General features: G+C 33.6%; 1 pseudogene; it reads left to right on the top strand.

The window, feature by feature from the left end:
- Positions 1-267: 267 nt before the first annotated feature.
- On the top strand, positions 268-344 carry LOC126975425 (small nucleolar RNA U3; annotated as a pseudogene).
- Positions 345-14,654: the final 14,310 nt, after the last annotated feature.

The raw sequence follows: 14,654 nt of genomic DNA, 5'->3' as shown, positions 1-14,654 counted from the left end.
GATTTTTGTCCATTTCTTTATAATAAAAAAAGGCCTCTTTGGGTGAAGGCCTCCTCCTTTTTCTTCCACGCTATACGGTATTTGCCAAACAATCTTTTCCAGCGTATTCCACTACATCATCAGCCCACTTCTTACACGGTCTTCCAACTTTTCTAATGCCCACCCGCTCTTTTCATTTTGTTGTCTGTATCACCCATGTCTTGTCTGTAAGTCGTAATATATGACCAGCCCATTGCCATTTTAGTTTCAATGCGTGGGTCAGTACATATGACCTTACTTCATAGGATCATTTCTATAGTAAGCTCTTCACGAGAAATGACAGTTATATCGTATCAGATTCTAATTTTCATGGGTCCTTATAAAAGCAGTCTATTATTGGAATAAATAAATATTAACATTTCATTACACCTTCCACAGCAATTTGACATTTTACATTTGACATTTGCAATTTACATTGCGTTTCAAAAATTACTTTAGTAATGAACAAACCTTGGAAAATCCCGCCATGTACCGAGTCTGTTATAATGTTAAGAACAATCTATCAATTAAAAGAAAAGTGTATTTAACCTTAATATTTAAAATATGTTATATTTGGTTACAGGAAAATGCAGTAAAAATATACAAATCGTTAGAACAGATAAAACCCTCATCCAACATAACGGTGGAATCAATTACGTGAGGCTTTAGCCACAATCAAACAGCAAACACATAAATGTTATGGCATATTGATAGCATAAGCCACATTGGAAATATAAAGAAGGAAATAAAAAAAACATAAAAGTCATTCATTTTTTCTAAATTGGTTGCTTACTGGTATTTATATGATCTTTTGAAAATATAATTTATGAAATACTGTACATAAGTTAGATATTGCTTTAAGATATTCATAATCAGGCATGGAACTAGTACTAAGCAGTCTAATATTTAAGATAATCTGCATTTGAGTAACAAAATTTACAGAATAGTCCATTATTTAGGGTAGGAAGGGGGAATAGCGCTCACTGGGTAATGGCGCTCTCCTCTGTAAGTCTGTTAAAATGCAACGTAACAACATGCCACGTCCCGTGAAGCACGAGGGAAGAAGGTCTCTAACAGACAGCGGTGCAAACGGACAACCAACCCGCGTCATGCTACCGCGAGGTGCGTTTCTTCGTTTGCGGCCTCGCTGATCTAAATATTGGTTCGGTGTTTTTTGTCGGTAAGTCCAAAACTTTAATGCCTATTTCATTATTATTTTTACCTTTCTGACATGAAACTATTCAATTTTGTGAAAATCAATTTAAAACTATTGTGTATGTATTTTTTATTTATTTCAAATTAATTACAAAACGACCGTTTGGGGTTATACCGCTCACCTGAGTGCCAGTACCCCTTGGTAATTTTTTTTTTATCGTTGTAGATTATGATAATACGATGTTGCAGGTCTTTTCAATAAAGCACACGTACTAGTTGCGAATATAAGTAAAGTAGAATCTGGATTAAGAATCATTGAATTTTATGCCAGCGTCACTGATAGCCCAAGAATCGGATCAAATCGCTGAACGCCAACACTCAAATGTCCATAATTTTGAAGATGCGCAGTCTGATGGTATGGCCATAATTTGTGGAACATCAAATAAGGATCAATGCTCTGGATCTGTTTCGGCAGTTGCTTGTGCCCAAGAACATGATGATGAGCAAAGAACTCCGGTACCGTTTTCTACTATAGCAGCAATACCAACTGTTGCACCATCTTCTAACCCAAGTTAAGGAAAGACAAAACAACATGCTATAATGCCATATTAACTGCGACTCCTATGAAGTTATTTTAAAGGAGTACAAAAAGGAAAAACAAGCGAAACTCAATAAGACCAGAAAAGATGATAAATCAATACCAAAATAGAGTTGTCAAAGCAAAAAGTTCTTCAGAGAGTAAAGTTGAAGAGCACCTTTGCGACGATGACTTTGGAAAAAAATAACGAGTATCGCTGTACCACCATCTACGGGCTGTCATGCTATACCTACTGATGTTCAGAGTGGGATTCGCCAGGGATATCTCTGTGATTGATTGATATGTCCAAAAATAAAATATTTATTTTTCCAATTTGAACTACCTCTAATAATAATTATTATTTCATATTATAATTTAATAATTGAAGTTGATTTGATGTCGAAGACTTTGGTGATTGAAGACTTTTTTACTGTAAAAGGTTGATATCATAAATAGTTCTTAAATTTAATATAACTTTCTTTTTAAATTTGATAAAACATGTTTGAGCGTCATTACCTCGTACCCTGAGCGGCATTACCCACAGTCAGGGGAAATGCCGCTCAAACATGTTTTTTTTTAATGTTTTTCTACTACAAGTAGGTTCAGGATATATGCTTTCTCTTACTACTCAACTATCACTCTTTTTAAATTATTACAATATAAGTAGTACTATTATCACATAATTAAAAACAATAATATTTCCATAAAGTTAAACATTTTAAAACTGAGTAATTATTAAAATATTATGTATACTAATAAAAAGCTACATTAAATAATTTATTTTTCTAACACAAACGAGTACAATATTTACAATATTTTTCATGAGAACAAACGAGCGTACGGGCCTGTACGGTACCTGAATACCAGAGAAACCACAGGAGCGTTGCTGGCCGGTTTTTTTAAAGTAACCATGTCGTATCATCCCGGAAACAGCGCATAAGGAACCACGTTTCACAGCCTAGTTGTACGTACGTAAACTGCACTGTGGAGGAACGCCACACATCAAAAAAGTGGGTATGATATCCTAATTTGTGGCGTGTCATTCGAAGGTGGAATTCAGCGACAGAAATGAGGTGAAACAGTTCTTCGGAACACTCCCCGTGATAGATGCGATGGATGACAAACAATGAATCGACGTCTCCACGCCACGCCAGGTGATCAAGCCGTTCACAGAGCACTGGATTCCCAACAATTTGAGCAGCTAAAATATATAAAACTTTTATTATTTTGGAAAAGAATTATTAATTGTATCATTGTTCGCCTGACCAAACAGTTTTATCACTTGTGTACCCATTTACAGTAAAATATGCTTTACTGAGTAAAATTCGCTTAATTAATATGACTTTTAAGCCTATTCAAACCTAACTTCGCACTGTGGTTTGTTCAACATAATTAGCAACATATAAATTTATGAATTTATGCCTGCATCTCGTATTTAAATTATAAAAATGATGTTTTCTTAAAACTTTTAGAGAAGGATGTAAAAGTAACAGATTCAAATTCAAATATTGCAGCGTTTAAAATGAATCGCTCATTTTTTGTAAACAAAACAATAAAAATATCGAAGAAAAATGGCGGGGATTCGAATAACCTACTTTTTTTTACGGCGCACGACGTTCTGGGAGTGTGGAGCGAGCGTAAACGAAAATGTTCTTTTTTTGAAATTAATACAGATACCACGCATCCAGCAATAAGATTGTGGCTGTATGTTGAAACTCTTTGCGCATGAAGGGATAAAAAAAAATATAGGAGTGTTGTTATGAAATTCAGTACAACATTAAAACACTCTTTTGGGTGATGTAATGGTTATCAGAACATTGGGTGTTTTAATGTTGGCAATAAGCTAACTGTTTCAGAATCTTTAATAGAGGATTTAAAGCATGGGTGTAGATAAAATATTGAAATGTCAACTAATCAATTGTCATCAGCTTCTCATAGCATTAGCTTCTCATTAGTCGCAACATATCTGGCAGATAAATATGCTACTTACTACTAGATCTATCCTTTAATTTAATAGGTACTTCATGTATTGGTTAATACTATTTAGACAATGTGAAGGCGAAATGATGTCTTTATTCAATAGAAGAATTGCAAGAAGCCTTTTTGTTACGTGTACATTGTGCAACAGCGGCTTAGTCTAAGTAATAACAGAAAGTACCGCAGCAAAATAATTATCTTAATTAAAGTGAAGTTAAACAAAATAAAAAGGAGTAGATATTTTTATCTTTTCGTCTGTACGGCTTATCTCGGTTTGAAAATGAAAAGATATTCCCAGAAGATTTATAGCTGGCACAAAGACAAAGCACTTGTTTAAATTTAAAATGAAAAAAGTGTTTAATTAACAGGTGATAAACATCAACAAATTGAAACAGTAAAACCGAAGGAAAAATTCCAATTACTTAATGAGTTAATATTCAGGAATTTTAATTGGAAATTTAATTCTCTGTGTTGTTGATTCTGAATGTGTTAAGATAATTTAGTGTTTTTTGTAATAAAATTATTGGTACCGTCCAAATGACCTTCAATTTTTTTTTCGTGTGTGATTTTGTTTTCAGCATTGCGTAAATTGAAAATCTTAACTAATAATATTATTATAAAGAGAAAACTATCAGTATCTAATCGAGTAAAACCGCGGGGCATTGCTAGTTTGTATTATAAATATCTAAGTCTGTACGGCTTTTTAATTACAAAATGACAAGTATATAATAAAATAAAATAAAAATAATAACCTTTTATTTCCATACTAAATGACTTACTTAAATTAAACTAAATTAAAAAGATTATATTTATTGTTAATACCTTAATTTAAGCTTATTATTATGTGAATAAAAAAAGAGTAAAAGTTTTATGCTAGTAGATTTTTGTCCATTTCTTTATAATAAAAAAAGGCCTCTTTGGGTGAAGGCCTCCTCCTTTTTCTTCCACACTATACGGTATTTGCCAAACAATCTTTTCCAGCGTATTCCACTACATCATCAGCCCACTTCTTACACGGTCTTCCAACTTTTCTAATGCCCACCAGCTCTTTTCATTTTGTTGTCTGTATCACCCATGTCTTGTCTGTAAGTCGTAATATATGACCAGCCCATTGCCATTTTAGTTTCAATGCGTGGGTCAAGACCTTACTTCATAGGATCATTTCTATGGTTAGCTTTTCACGAGAAATGGCAGCTATATCGTATCAGATTCTAATTTTCATGGGTCCTTATAAAAGCAGTCTATTAATGGAATAAATAAATATTAACATTTCATTACACCTTCCACAGCAATTTGACATAGTACATTGCGTTTAAAAAATTTCTTTAGTAATGAACAAACCTTGGAAAATCCCGCCATGTACCGAGTCTGTTATAATGTTAAGAACAATCTATCAATTAAAAGAAAAGTGTATATAACCTTAATATTTAAAATATGGTATATTTGGTTACAGGAAAATGCAGTAAAAATATACAAATCGCTAGAACAGATAAAACCCTCATCCAACATAAGGGTGGAATCAATTACGTGAGGCTTTAGCCACAATCAAACAGCAAACACATAAATGTTATGGCATATTGATAGCATAAGCCACATTGGAAATATAAAGAAGGAAATAAAAAAAACATAAAAGTCATTCATTTTTTCTAAATTGATTGCTTACTGGTATTTATATGATCTTTTGAAAATATAATTTATGAAATACTGTACATAAGTTAGATATTGCTATAAGATATTCATAATCAGGCATCGAACTAGTACTAAGCAGTCTAATATTTTAGATAATCTGCATTTGAGTAACAAGATTTACAGAATAGTCCATTATTTAGGGTAGGAAGGGGGAATAGCGCTCACTGGGTAATGGCGCTCACCTCTGTAAGTCTGTTAAAATGCAACGTAACAACATGCCACGTCGTGAAGCACGAGGGAAGAAGGTCTCTAACAGACAGCGGTGCAAACGGACAACCAGCTAGCGTCATGCTCCCGCGAAGTGCGTTTCTTCGTTTGCGGCCTCGCTGATTCAAATATTGCTTCGGTGTTTTTGTCGGTAATTCCAAAACTTTAATGCCTATTTCATTATTAATTTTACCTTTCTGATATGAAACTATTCAATTTAGTGAAAATGCAATCAATTTAAAACTATTGTATATGTATTTTTTATTTATTTCAAATTAATTACAAAACGACCGTTTGGGGTTATACCGCTCACCTGAGTACCATTACCCCTTAGTAACTTTTTTTTACCGTTGTAGATTATGATAATACGATGTTGCAGGTCTTTTCAATAAAGCACACGTACTAGTTGCAAATATAAGTAAAGTAGAATCTGGATTAAGAATCATTGAATTTTATGCCAGCGTCACTGATAGCCCAAGAATCGGATCAAATCGCTGAACGCCAAGACTCAAATGTCCATAATTTTGAAGATGCGCAGTCTGATGGTATGGCCATAATTTGTGAAACATCAAATAAGGATCAATGCTCTGGATCTGTTTCGGCAGTTGCTTGTGCCCAAGGACATGATGATGAGCAAAGAACTCCGGTACCGTTTTCTACTATAGCAGCAATACCAACTGTTGCACCATCTTCTAACCCAAGTTAAGGAAAGACAAAACAACATGCTATAATGCCATATTAACTGCGACTCCTATGAAATTATTTTAAAGGAGTACAAAAAGGAAGATAAAGCGAAACTCAATAAGACCAGAAAAAATTTTTTAAGACTTTGGAAAAACATAACGATATCTCTGTGATTGATTGATATGTCCAAAAATTAAATATTTATTTTTCTAATTTGAACTACCTCTAATAATAATAATTATTTCATATTATAGTTGATTTGATATCGAAGACTTTGGTGATTGAAGACTTTTTTATTGTAAAAGGTTGATCTCATAAATATAGGCAAACTCTTCAAATTCGGAACGCGTTGTTTATCTGTTTAAGGAACCGTCGAATATTTTCAAGATACTTCAAGAGAATTCACTAATGGGATATGTTCGTAAATCAATATCGATATATAAACTAAAACATCTTTCATCTAAGACCACTGGTGCAGCCGCGTCCTGTTGGAACTGGAAAGGCTGTAACATGAGTAATATAAGCGCTAATGACGATGTTTCATTAGCAACGTTAGACCACTAGAAAAAAAAATATATTAAAAGCTAGATAACTACAATATTATGAAAGTAAACGCTGAGGTAATAATAATAATATAATTCATCTATTCTTATTTTACTATTCTTAATTATTAATCTTTAAAAAAAATACTGCACATTTGATTTCTGTTGAAACCTAAATACAAAGGTAACAGACGTGACAACGCCTAATATATCGCCTCAAAGGTGACTTTTAGACGACTAGCGACATACGACCGTTTTCAATAACCTATATATCCTTAGTTTAACTTACTAAAGGTAGACAAGTCTATCCTTTTACCCCTACTTACATTTCAATAACCTATCGAATAGCTATAAAGCATTCGACTATAACTATATTGGGCATAACTATGGATACATTCTTGTCATTAAACGGTGACAGCAATGTATAACGGATACATTAGAGATACGTTATTGAAAACGGCCGTTAGCAAGTAAGCATTGATACAGTATTAAACGGAATGCAGACTTGAAACAACGCTTAAATATGTTGTATTCATAGTATATCTGATTGCGGAAACCTTTCTACAACCAGCTGTAACTATACCAATCAAAACATTACATTTTATCCATAAGTATTTCTTAACTAAAATGTTTAAAAAATGGCGATCATTTGTCACTATGATAGTCTCCATAATTTATTTGTTACATTTACTTGTTTTGTTAGAATAAATTAACACCTCTAACATTACTATTGTCTTGTTAGCTAGATATTATATAATGATCCCAGTACTGAAAAATATTATGAAGTGAATTTCATCGTTTTTTAAATAGACCTTAGATTTTGCATTAGAAACATACTGAATTGGGACCATTCTTGTAACGTATAGGTAGTATTTCTTTCAGATTTTGTTTGTTTATTGTTTGTCTCCTTTGGAAGTTTTATTTTAAGTTATTTTTTATATTTATGTGTACTTATACGTTTCAAAATAAGACATTTTTCATTTAATTTAATTTCAATATTGATGGCTGTGAACATGTCGACGAAAATAGCAAGGAACTATTGGCCTCTATTTTCAACAACGCACGCACAGTAAAATAAAGTGAGTGTAAAACGTAGCTGTCATGCAAACGAAAGTAATAAATCTTGCCTGTTTTTATGCGTAACAGCCAGAGGCTCTGTCTACACGTATAAATGATCTAAGACTTTTACCAGTACTTTAAACACATTTAAACTATAGTGGGGTTTTATAAAATCGATCACCCAGAAAAGCAAACGGTTCGCGCCCTTAGAATTTACGGTTGCTGGCAAAGGCCTTTAGCGAATACCGAATATATGTAGTTTTGGTTTATTTTCGTGTAGATTTATACGGGCTAGAGTGGTTTGTGAATGCGGCACGATTGATTTATCTCATGGTGCTTTCGAGGGTGACAATATAATGTCTTTGCTCATTGTATGTGGAAATAGATAAGAAGAATCTATGGGAGCCATCAATTTCAAATTATCTAACGATCTATTGAGGGAAGCAGATTTATGTTACTATAATTTATATATATATATATATATATATATATATTTGATTTTAATTTTATTTTGGGCTATTGTTGATAACAAAGAAGGACAACCAAATTGGAACTGACTTCTACATTTATCAATTTGAAATATATCATAAAAAATATAGTCTTTGCTTGAGGCTCAATCACGCCTAAACCACTGATCGTATCGAAATGAAACTACCACCATTCGATGTGAAATTTATCCTAGATGGTTTATGGCTTATTTTTTTTGTTATATTTGTTATAAGATGAATAAAATTTTAATTTATTTCCTTTTAAAAACACCCAGTGAAGTTGGCGGGATTGGCTAGTTTGATATATATTATTCAACGATTTTTTACAAGTAATTTTTTATCCCTTTGAACATTTATTTCGTCTGCATCCTTCTAAATCAATTAAATCATTGCAAAATACAGCTTATTTTGTAATTATGTGCTATACCAACAAGTTCTACAAGTGTGTAGCGGCTTTAATGAAATATAAAACATGATATCTCATGAACCCCGCTAGCTAAGTCAAATAAAACCTGTAAGTATAGTATAACAGTAAGGATTGTAAAAGAATACGTTTTATTGGTGTACAAATAACTTTATATCAGTACTAATGCCCCATACAAAGTGGTTGTTCTCCTTTATTTATAAATGGTGCAAGTAAATAAAAATACTTCTTTTTCCCTTACTGTCTTACACTTTTGCTACTAAGTGTTAAATGGTAGTTGGCTCTCAAATGAGGACGGTAATGGCCTTTTGAAGTGTTATATTATTATCTTCTCAATATTTTCGTAGAGTAAAACTATAATAATAATATAATATTAATAAAACTTTATTTGATTCCATGCAAAACAATTACATTTGATTTAATCTTTCTTCTTATTTACTATCTCTGGTTTGTATGGACCCCGTTTGGGTAAAAGCCTCCTCCAAAGAATTCCATTCAATTCTGTTAAGTGCTATCTCTATCCAACTTCGTTCCACCACCGCCACTATTTCAATGCCCATCTACCACAAAGCCTGTCTCTCTTTCTGATGCCTCGAGGTCTGGATCATTTAGTTATTCTGTGTGTCTATCGTCAGTGTATCTGGCCACGTGCCCCGCCCACTTTCATTTTCTTCAAAGAGAGAAATTAGGTGCATTAGTCATTTTAGTTTTACTGCGGATGTCTGCGTTTCTCACTATGTCTTTTATTTTTAAACCTAGACAGCTTCACTCCATTTTCTTTTGAGTAGTCTGAATTTTGTTTCTCGTTTGTAGCTCAACGTCCAGGTTTGACAGCCATAGGTGAGGCATGGTAGAATTTCAGAGTCCATAACTCTAAGTATTAATTAATATCCTTGTAGAATCATGCTATAAGTTTGACCTTTGATATTTATTAGTTTATTTGTTGAATAAAAATTCGTGATTCGTTTTTTAGCCGTATTCCAAATTATACTTTACATAGTAAAAGCGGGAGGAATATTGACCGGAAGAACACGGGAATGAACAAAAAAGAAAGACAATGATTAAATTATACGATAAAAGTGTAAGTAAGTGTAAATCGTAAATCTAAAATAAAAAAATCGCTTTATCGATAAGACAACCCATTGTGTACCTATGACTGTAACTAGCATAAGATCTATTAAAAAAAAATATTCTTATGTCAGTATGGTATTCAATAAAGTATCTATCTATGTAATAAAGGATTTTATGATTATTATATATTTTATTAGTCTAAGGTCGCTTACACTTTCATATTGTTTCTGTAATAGGCAAATGAAACTACTTAACATTGTCGGGCTTATTCCGTTACATATTTACATAAAAACATGTTGTTGTACGTGTACTTGGAAATACTTCCTTGCAAACCGCGCTTATTAGGAACGCATAAATCCGGATCCATGAAAATATGTATATTTTAGTTGATTGCAATTATGGAATGCAACGGCTGAGCTATGACAAATAGCTCTTCAAAATACTCCCCGCGATAAATTTAGTAGAACCTAGACTGACAATAGAGTGAGGTCTCTCTGCAACGCTATGCGATCGGGAAAACCATCTTTAATCTCGATGATATAAAGCACTGGATAACCGACAATTTTAGACAGCTCATCGTTTCACGCAGTCAAATAGCTATCAGCATTCAGATAGTATTTTTGCTTTTAATCATGAGTTTATCTTTAAGAATATAAAGTAGTTTTTAAGGGCTTTATGTAATTTAAAATGACTTTAAACATTAATTACTTGGTGCAGTTAACCTTATAAATTCATCTCGACGTTTTGTTGACTTTTAACCAAATTAAAATAAGGAGGAGGTTCTCATCAGCCGGAAGATATCCACTGCTGGACAAAGGCCTCCCCCAAAGATTTCCACCACGATCGGTCCTACGCTGTCCTCATCCAACGTATTCCGGCGATCATGACCAATGGTGGGTGTGACATGACATCTTGTGGGGAGCCTACCAACACTGCGTCTTCCGGTACGTGGTCGCCATTCGAGGACTTTACAGGATCATCATACACATCGAAAGAAATAGGATATACATAGCCATCAAAATCAAATCACTAAATCGACATAACTGAGTAGTATAGAGGCATAACAATATGTTTTTGTTAGTTCTTAGAGCTACCATTAATAATATTATCACAGTTTCGTGACTATTTGCAATGTTCAAACATTAACAAGAGGGTATTGATAAACTTAAAGTTATTAAAAAATTGTATTTCACATCAGCTCAATATTTTCTTGCATAATAAGATTTTTATCGGCATTTAACGGGGTTAATGTACTCTTTGGTGGCCGGTACTATTCGAACTGAAGCGTCTTAGAGCGACTTCTGAGTATCGCCCTTTGAACGTGGTGTGATAGACCTTCCGATCATACTAAACATAGGAATATAAATAAAATACTACTACAACAATAATTATTTATTCAATAAAAAGGAATCTTATAACTATATTTACAATACTGTGATTACATAAAATTAAATCTATAATTATCAAGAATATTGGCAGGATTTCCACGTTGGTAAGCTAGGCTGATCCGTTGACCGAAATAGCTGCCAGCGCTTGGGTTTCCAGTAGCCCTATTCAGACGAGAAGATAGTACTTTGTACATTCTCCGCACCTCTGGGGCCCACTGGCCAAGTGTCTCGACACCAAACGGAACAAAGATGAATCAGTGAGACCAACATATTTGCGACGCTTGCTGTCGTCGGCTGTCGAAGCAGCAGCCCCAGCACCAACTGACGTAATTCGACAGTGAGAAGGAGCCAGAGTGTCGACGCAAGTCGCGTCCCACACCAGCGCCCTTCCCCGTGCCCAAAAATAAATAGATACTACTTGTAGAGACATAGAAATATTCGAGCCTAGAGTAATCGTATAATATCATTTGTAGCCGGTAATACAGGAATATAAACACCTTCATGTTATATTATGTTGTTGACACTTAAACAATTTTAAGCGCTAATACAAGTGATTTGTATTTCTACAATTTAAAAAAGTATAATTTATAATATCGTTATAAGTAGATGTGTAATTTTTTTTTATTTCGTTTTTTCTTTTTATGTTTTTGAAAATGTTATTATATTTCAACAACCGTTTGTTAGAATTTTTACATTATATACTTCTCATCAAAATCAACCAGAATTGTTTTTCAGCATAAACCTTCGGAAAGTCTTACTCAAGCTGTAATTATACAAATCAAATTATTTCCTCTCACCGGTAAGTCTTTTTAACTAAACTGCTGTTTTTGAATAAAATAATATATCGATCATTTTCCACCAATCAATCAATTAAATTCGTATTGCCGTGATTTTCCACGCCGTTGTTGCATCAGTCTCGCAATATCCGGAGCGTTGCAAGTATTAATTGCTCCTCAATATCCGGAGCGTTGAAAGCGTAGCAATAAAATGTATGTACAATCAGGCGATAATCGTCCTACAAGGAGTTATTTCTTTATTTAGTAGGAAGACCAACAGCTATTAGCTACCTTATAATATAGTAATTTAGATAACTGTGAGCCAATTATAGACCTGTAGTGACAGAATAATTAAATTGAACGATGCTAATAAACTCAAAAGTATACTACTAAAATACAATTTAAAATAATTGCATTAAAATAATTAAAACAGTTAATACACAAGTAAAGATTCAGTGTCATTCATTACATTACTACTTTAAACTACATACTACTCTTTACTTAAGCCTTACTAACTACTCTAACTTAGCTCTTAAGATATTTCTATTACCACACCTATTATAATATTTTAATTATTACGGTAGGAACTTACGATATATATTTTATTAAAATGATGCCGATATTTCGATCCAATTGCATGAATAGTGGGCGCGGTGGAACTGCGGAGGCGGCGTGCAACTTTGACACATTGACACTTGACACTAATAGTACATCAATCTGTCCACATAGCGCCTAATTCGTTTTGGTATCTTGAGTACCCGTCATAATAATTACAATGTTAAAAATCTGCGAAGACAAAAGTTTAAAAACATACATTATAATATTCTCATTGGTTGTATTTTATACCTTGGTCTTTCTACAAATGTAAAATAGCACGGGAAAAATTCGTTTTAAGGATTTTTGTGATGGAATCCCAAAGAAGTATAACTACTTACGTGCATATACACTTTTTTTTTAATGAGAAACAATGCCGAGGCAAGTAAGACATTCCCTGATGGTAAGTAATACCCTATCCATTACAATGCCGTTTAGGATACAACCCATATGCGGCAGCAGCGGCAATTTGAGACACATTTTATGGAATTTTGGAACAGAAGGACAAACGAGCGAATGGGTCAACTGATGCTAAGTGATCACCGCCGTCCACATTCGCCTGCAACACTAGAGGAATCATAGGAGCGTTACCGGCTTTTAAGGAAGATGTACGCGCTTTTTTTGAAGGTACCCATGTCGTTTCGTCCCGAAAACAACGCATAAAAAAGCTTATCCACAGCTTGGTTGTACGTGGAAGAAAGTTCCTTGTAAACCGCACTGTGGAGGAACGTCACACGTCCACGGAGATCATATCGTAATTTGTGACGTGATGTGCGAAGATGGAGTTTGGCGACAGGAATCAGGTACCAAGAGCTCTACGGAACACTCCCTGTGATACACACATAATACGTTTAGTCTCAAAAGTGCGGTAATTTCATTAGCTACGACAGTTCTCATCAAATCGATAATGCTTGCACGATACTGCTTCACGGAATTAAAATGCGTAGCAGTGGTGGGTCTCACCTAGCCGACATTCTGTGCAAAGAAACCTTCCACTTGTATTATTATATACCAGAAGCCATTAAAGTGCTGAGCGTCCTGCTCGTCTCGTCCCTTATTTTCATAAAAAAAGTCTGCACTTTGTCTTTTGATGGTCGAACACAGAGACAAACCTGAGAGTTAATCGACGATACATAGTTGAATGGAAATTTGAAGACTGCTTAGGTCTTTTTGAACTCATGCTGTAGATATTATTTCATGTTTCCATGCTGACCATGTCACATACCTACCATGTCGTTAATAATAGTGTAATGAGAAGTTGCAGTTGGGGTTGGGAGCGATCTCTCCTTGATAATTTATTTATTTATTTATTTAAAGCATCACAAAATCCACAGAACTTAAATTAGGTTATAATAATACTATTTTACATACATCTAATAACGGATTTACAATATTTATAATTATTTTTTTATTTATATAAATACTTTTGTAATGATTTGAGTTTGAATGCTCCATACGTTTTAACTCAGCTCAATGAAATGAGCAAAAATATAAATATTCTGATGGAAGTGCATTTAAGTGCTAAGTGTGCCTTTTATTTTACTTGTTTTAAAGTTCTTAAAAGCACAAGTTTGAAGATATTTATGGTATTATTGTGTATCGTAACATGTTTTTATATAAAAAAAAATAGTTGTCGGAAATTATACTTGGAATGCTTCCAAATAGTTAATTATTAAGCTTTACGTTTCAAGCAACAATGTTTGAAATGAAATAAATATATTTTATAACCGACAAGTATGAACGATATTACAACTGCTATTTTATAAAATAAAAAAGATATCAGGTACTGATGAGTTTAAAAAAAAAGAAAAGACAATGCATAATAATAATAAATTATTACCGTCTATATAATCATAATAAAAAATCGTTTTGCAAGAAATTTCTTGCCTCACACAGACGCTTGGTGGAATCAATTACCGGCCGCTGTTTTCCCTAACCGATACGACTTAGGGACCTTCAAGAAATGTTCATATGGGATTGCTTCACCACTCCTCATCGCGTGGAA

This window comes from Leptidea sinapis, chromosome 35 (genome assembly GCF_905404315.1).
Source record: "Leptidea sinapis chromosome 35, ilLepSina1.1, whole genome shotgun sequence".
In the NCBI taxonomy this organism is placed as follows: Eukaryota; Metazoa; Arthropoda; class Insecta; order Lepidoptera; family Pieridae; genus Leptidea; species Leptidea sinapis.
The sequence above is the reverse complement of the archived record's forward strand: the minus strand, read 5'-3'. Positions and strand labels throughout refer to the sequence as shown.